The sequence below is a fragment of the Apium graveolens genome, chromosome 5 (assembly GCF_009905375.1).
Source record: "Apium graveolens cultivar Ventura chromosome 5, ASM990537v1, whole genome shotgun sequence".
Classification (NCBI taxonomy): Eukaryota; Viridiplantae; Streptophyta; class Magnoliopsida; order Apiales; family Apiaceae; genus Apium; species Apium graveolens.
This window is the reverse complement of record NC_133651.1, coordinates 187,897,852-187,904,881: the sequence shown is the minus strand read 5'-3', so window position 1 is coordinate 187,904,881 and position 7,030 is coordinate 187,897,852. Positions and strand designations below refer to the sequence as shown.

At 39.8% G+C, this 7,030-nt stretch overlaps 1 non-coding gene across 1 annotated transcript; it reads left to right on the top strand.

The window, feature by feature from the left end:
- The first annotated feature begins 4,722 nt into the window (after positions 1 to 4,722).
- On the top strand, positions 4,723 to 4,829 carry LOC141663349 (small nucleolar RNA R71). The gene has a single exon (XR_012551426.1). It is a non-coding gene; the product is annotated as a small nucleolar RNA R71 (small nucleolar RNA).
- The last annotated feature ends 2,201 nt before the right edge of the window (positions 4,830 to 7,030 follow it).

The window sequence follows — 7,030 nt, the reverse complement described above, 5'->3', positions numbered from 1 at the left end:
CACAAAAAGCGACCCAACTCATCTCTGAAATCACCTCAAGTAACTTACCATCCTTTCCCGATGGCAGAAATCCTCTCTCCCTGGCTATCGGCTTCGACAGCAACCTCGTATACTCCACTTTAGCCTCCGGAGTAGAAAACCTTTGCTTCACACCGCCAACAATTAAAGAATCGGTGGTGCTGCTGCTAACTTGGGTTCGTTGTCTCTTGGGTGCCATTGAATTTGAATAAGTTTGAGAGAAAAGATGTTTGTAAGAGAGATTCAGATTTCAGAATTGACTGGTGATGGAGAAGATTGTGTATAAGTGTGTGTGTGTGTGTATATATATAGGGTTTAGGGATTAGAATTAGTTTAAAAAAAAGTGGGAAATGATTATGGGAATAACGGGAGTAATGGGGTGATTGAAACTAATTTGGAGAGGGAAATATGGAAGGTGGAAGAGGGAAATTCGGTTGGAATATGATTTTGTTTTGATTTTCTGATTTTCTGCCTTTTTCAGTTACAGGGAGCCAGCGCGGCCGCCCCGCCTAGCAGCGCTGGCGTGCCGAGCTTCTTGAAAACCAGCACGGCCACCCCACATACCAGCGCGAGCATGCGTAGCTACTGGACTTACAGTGCGGTCGCCCCGCTTCTCAGCGCGGGCGCGCCGTGCTACTATAGTTGACACTGAATTTTTTATTCCTTTTCTGATATTTTTTGGAGTTTTGTTCTTCCTCTATCTACTAATGTACAACAAACTTGGGTTGCCTCCCAAGAAGTGCTTGGTTTACATCACTAGCTTGACGTAGAATTTTCGAGATCAATTTGACAATAAAACGGCACTAACCACCTCACGATTTGCTGTATCCCCATAGTAATGCTTCAATCATTGTCCGTTTACCTTGAACGCTTGGCCTGGATCATTCTCAAAAATATCCACCGCTCCATGTGAAAACACAGTTTTGACAACAAACGGCCTGGACCATCTTCACTTCAACTTTCCAGGAAAAATACGGATATGAGAGTTGAAAAAAAGAACTTGTTGCCCCGACACAAATGATTTGAGCACTTGAACCCTATCATGCCACCTCTTGACTTTCTCCTTGTACAATTAATTGTTCTCATAAGCTTGAAGTTGAAACTCATCGAGTTTATTCAATTGAAGCATCCTTTTCTTACCAGCTGCATCCACATCAAGGTTCAACTTCTTCAAAGCCCAATATGCTTTATGCTCTAAGTCCACAGGCAAATGACATCCCTTACCATAAACTAACTAAAATGGTGACATGCCTAGAGGAGTCTTGTATGTTGTTCGATAAACCCACACAGCTTCATTGAGCTTCAAAGACCAATCCTTCCTTGATGGACACACAACTTTCTCTAGAATTCGCTAGATCTCTCTGTTAGATACCTCAGCTTGACCATTAGTCTAAGGATGGTAGGCTGTAGCAATGCGATGATTCATATTATATCTTTGCATCATGACATTGAACTTATAATTATAGAAATGCGATCCCTCGTCACTGATTATGACTCTTGGAGTCCCAAATCTTGTGAATATCTGCTTGTGAAGAAAATTAAGCAATACATTTGCATCATTCATCGGCAAAGCCTTGACTTCAACCTATTTCGAGACATAATCAACTGCCAACAAGATATATTGATTATTGTGAGATGAGAAAAATGGCCCCATGAAGTCAATTCCCCAAACATCGAAGACCTCAACCTCGAGAAGCATATTAAGTGGTATCTCATCCCTCTTAGACATATTACCAACCTGCTGGCATCGATCACACTTCAAAACAAACTGATGTGCATCCTTAAACAATATAGGCCATAAGAATCCTGCTTGAAGGATACGAGCTGCTGTCTTTTCTCCACCATAGTGGCCTCCATAAATAGTCGAATGACAATCTCGCAAGACCTCCCATGTTTCGCTGTACGGAATACATCTCCTGATGATTTGGTCAGCTCCTTGCTGATCATCCCACATGTACCACTTAACCTCATGAAGAAACTTCTTCCTTTGAGTAGAATACAAATCTGGAGGCATAATATTGCTCACAAGGTAGTTCATAATGTCTGCAAACCACGGTTCTTCTTCTTGCACCCCAAACAATTGCTCATCGGGAAAAGACTAATTTATCAATGTATTATCCTATGAAGTTGCACTTGGATCTTCTAAACGAGAGAGATGATCAGCAACTTAATTCTCTGTACCTTTTCTGTCCTTAATTTTCAACTCAAATTCCTGAAGTAAAAAGAACCCATCGAATCAGTCTAGGCTTCGAGTCCTTTTTCGAGACGAGATAGCGAATCGCAGCGTGATCAGTGAAAACTGTCACCTTTTTCCCAAGCAAATAAGATCGAAACTTCTCAAAATCGTTGACAATAGCCAATTGCTCCTTCTCAGTAGTAGTAAAGTTTAGTTGAGCACCATGGAGGGTCTTACTAGTATAGTAGACCACATGAAATATATTGTTCTTCCTTTGCCCAAGAACTGCTCCAACTGCGTAGTCACTTGCATCGCACATCATTTCAAAAGGTTCATCCCAATTAGGTGCAGATATGACAGGTGTCGTGATCAAACTCTTCTTAAACTCTCAAAAGCAGCTAGGCACTCGTCATCAAATTTGAAAGGAACTTCTTTCTATAGAAGATTGCATGATGGTTTAGAGATTTTAGAGAAGTCCTTGATGAAACGCTGATAGAAACCCACATGAACAAGAAAGCTGCGGACTCGCTTAACTGAAATTGGAGGAGGAAGATTTTCAATGACCCCCACCTTGGCTTTTTCCACCTCAAAAGCTTTTCCTCATCACTACCTGAAATGTCAGATGCAATAATAACAGGAAAAGTAGATGCATCACCTAAAAAAGCATACCTTAAGTGTTCAGGCAATGATTTAAGCACGAGTATAGGAGCTTCCTCAATAGATGGCTTGAGGCACTTTGGAGACTTTTTCAGCTCCTCCAATCCAAGAGATTCACAATGCATATCCAGCCTTCACTTCCAAGGAGAAGCATTCAAATACTGCAGCTGCTCATCACCGTCGTCATCTTCACTATCTGAATTCCCCAACAAGGCCTTCTCTAAGGCATCAGACCTTAGCATTTGATCAAGTTCTGAAATAACCATAGAATCGACCAATTCCACTTTTAAGCACTCCTCATTATCAGTAGGGAATCTCATGGAATTGAACACATTGAAAGTCACATCCTGATTACTCGCATATTGAGCTCACCCTTCTTCACATCAATCAAGTTCCGGCTAGTAGCCAGGAATGGTCTTCCCAAGATTATGGGAATCTTCTTATCCTCCTCGAAATCCAGAATTACAAAATCAGCAGGAAAGATGAGTTTGTCCACCTTGACCAAAACATCATCCACAATGCCTCGTGGATATGTAATAGAATGATCGGCCAACTGCAAGGACATATAAGTAGGCTTTAAATCAGGTAAGTCTAACTTCTCCGAGACAGACAAAGGCATCAGATTGATGCTAGCTCCCAAATAACATAAACACTTGTCGAATGACAAGTTTCTTATGGTGCAAGGAATAGTGAAGCTTCCAGGATCTTTAATCTTCGAAGGCAACTTCTGTTGTAAAACATCACTGTATTCCTCCATAAGAGCAACGGTCTCTAAGTCATCGAGCTTCACTTTTCGAGAGAGAATACCTTTCATAAACTTCGCATAGCTAGGCATTTGTTCAAGAGTTTCAGCAAAAGGTATGTTGATATGAAGTTTCTTGAAAACTTCCAAGAACCTAGCAAATTGCTTATTCAGCTTTTGCTTCTGCAGCCTCTTAGGAAAAGGAGGTGGAGGATAGACCTATTTTTCCCATGTATTACCCTCAGGAGGATTGTTGACAACAGCTGTCTTCCTTGGTTCATCTTCTGCTTCCTTTTTCACTTCTTCTTCAGCCACAACTTCAACTTCCGAAACTGGAGATTTTTAAGGATTTACATCCTTTCCAGACCTCAATATGATTTCTTTAACCTACTCTATAGCTTCCCTCTTTCCTGGCACTTCAGTGTCACTAGGTAGTGTACCAGGTTGTCGATTCAGCAAGGCATTGACAATCTGCCCAATTTAATTCTCCAAGGTCTTAATAGAAACCTCTTGGCTCTTGCACATGAGCCTCAACTCCTCCAATTCAGATTTTTCATTAGATTGTGGTAGTTGTTGAAGTTGGAGTTGTTATCTTGGTGCATATTGCGATTGTTGAAAACCATGAGGGTTGTAATGTTTTGCTGCATACTGCTGATAAGGCTATTGCACCGCATTCTGAGTGTTGCTCTAGCTGAAGTTAGGATGATTGCAGTTGTTGGGATGATAGGTGGTTGGAGCTGGTTGCTGCGATCTCTGAAAGTTGCTCACGAACTGAGCTGATTCACTAGAAATAGCACACTGCTCCGTCTCATGCACGCCGGCACAAAGCTCACAGACACTAGTGATTTGATTAACTCCAAAATTAGCCAAATAATCCACTTTCATCGTCAAAACCTGAAGCTGAGTAGCTATAGCAGTAGCTGTATCCACTTCCAGAATTCCCGCTACCTTGCCTTGAGGCATTCTCTAAGTTGGGTTCTGGTATTCATTATCAGCCATCAGTTCAATTAATTCATAAGCTTCATCACAACTTTTAACCCATAAGACTCCTCCTGATGCTGTATTAAGCATGGGTCTAGAAGTTGCACCCAACCCATTATAAAAGCAGTTAATGATCATCCATTCAGGCATCCCATGATGAGGACACTTCCTAATCATCTCTTTGTAGCAATCTTAAGCTTCACACAAAGATTCTCCAGATTACTGCGCAAATTGAGTAAGAGCATTTCTGATTGTAGTAGTCTTCGACATAGGGAAGAATTTAGTGAGAAACTTCTGAGCAAGATCTTCCCAAGTAGTAATAGAGCCTGGTGGTAGAGAATGCAACCAACACTTAGCCTTATCCCTCAGAGAGAATGGGAAAAGCCTCATCTTAATAGCATCTTCAGTAACTCCATTGAACTTGAAAGTGCCACAGATCTCGATGAAATCTCTGATGTGCATGTTAGGATCTTCTATAGGAAAACCCCCAAACTGAACTGAATTCTGTATCATCTGAATCGTGCCCGACTTGATTTCAAAGGTGTTAGACATGATGGCAGGCCTGACAATGCTAGACTGAATATCATTGATCTTCATCTTAGAATAGTCCATCAAAGCCTTAGGATTCGCTGCTTGATCTCCCATTATAACTAGAGCTTCTTCTTCAACTTTCTCCTCAATAAAAACTTCTTCAACCTTCTTTTCAACAAGAACTTCTTCAACTACTTCCTCCGCTTTATCCATTGTTCTCTTCAAAAATCGAGAATAACATACACGCTCTCTGGAGTACCTGAAATACTACAAGTACCCAAGTAAGTAACAATATCCGAGTCAGTGAATTTTAACGACCACTGATGACAAGCACATAAACTAAAAATTAACACCGAGTCCCCGGAAGCGGCGCAAAAAACTTGTTAGGATGAAAACACGTGCTAATATTCATGCAAGTATACGCGAGCGCAAGTAATATAGAATTATTTCTAGTTCATTCTACAGAGACTAGTTTAGGTTAATTTCAATTAATGCACTATGCAACAATGGTATGGTTATTATTCAATTCTAAGATGAATAACAAGTTGAGATTGTTTATAACTAAGATATTAACTAACATTAAATTAACTAAGAAATTAAAAAGGTTTGATTTATTATATGAGATAAACATGGGATTCTAACTTCATTACTACTTCATTCAAAGTCATTATTCTTAACCTTAGCATGCAATTGTGATGACAACTAATTAGATAATACGAAACTAGTAAACGCCAACTTTTGTTGAACGATTACTCTACTACCAGAGATCCACAAAAGATATAGAAACTGAATAGACACCAATTATATTGAGACCCTATATGTCTATAGAATTTGACAATATAACGGTTTAAGCACAAGTTATCTATCGTGATTACATAGGGCAAGTAAGATGGTTAAAATTACCTACGAATTATGCATATCAAATACATGAACCTATGCTAGCATGGAAAGTTCTAAACCCCTAAATTCATTGTCACTTCATTAGAGATTAGTGCTATCTTATAAGTTCGCGATGCTCATAAGACGAATAAGCACAACCAATACTATGATATCATACAATCACCACACAATAAGGTATCGAAACAAATTAACTATTGAAATCCATAAGTAAATCCTCTAGAACCCCACGATAACAATTAGCCCATAACTAAACTCATCATCACCGCGGGTTCCGATGAAAGCATGGTATAAGATACTAAGTCTTTATAAACTGAATAATAAATAAAGTATGTTAAACAAGAGTATATGTTCAAAAAACAAGAAAACTAGCATCCAAGAGTATAACTTAAAACAAAAAATCACAAGAATAAACTAGATCATCTTCGCCTTGGTTGTATTTCTGCTCCTAGGTCTTCTTGTTGTCTTCTCCTTAAGCTCCATTATAAAAAATGTCTCTATGTTGTCTTCATATAGCAGCCCCAATCAGCATAGAAGTCCAGAAATCAATCTTCTATACAAAATACGATTATTCAGTTTTCGACCCGGCGCGGCCGCACGCTTCACCAGTGCGGGCGCGCTGTCCTTCTGTTTCTCTGGCGCGGGCGCGCGCTATCACAGCGCAGGTGCGCTGACATTCTGGAGACAATTCATTTTCTTGTTTTCTTGGCCAATTTTTTTATGGCGATTCACGAGCAAACATCCAGGACACCTTCCTAACACACATTTAGCACCAAAGCAATGCTAAATCTCCTTATTCCTTTATCAATGCCTGAAATGCAAAACACTACAAAAATGAATCAAATACACAAATAACTTGAGTACAAAACACCAATTCGAGCCTTTATAGGACGTTCTAAGTGGACATAAATGCCACTTAACATTTACTAGCACTTGAAATTCTTCAATAATTTATGTGCCTCTTTAGGCTTCCACCAGTTTGAATAATTCTTCCAATGAGTAATTGATGAGATAATTAACCCTGAATC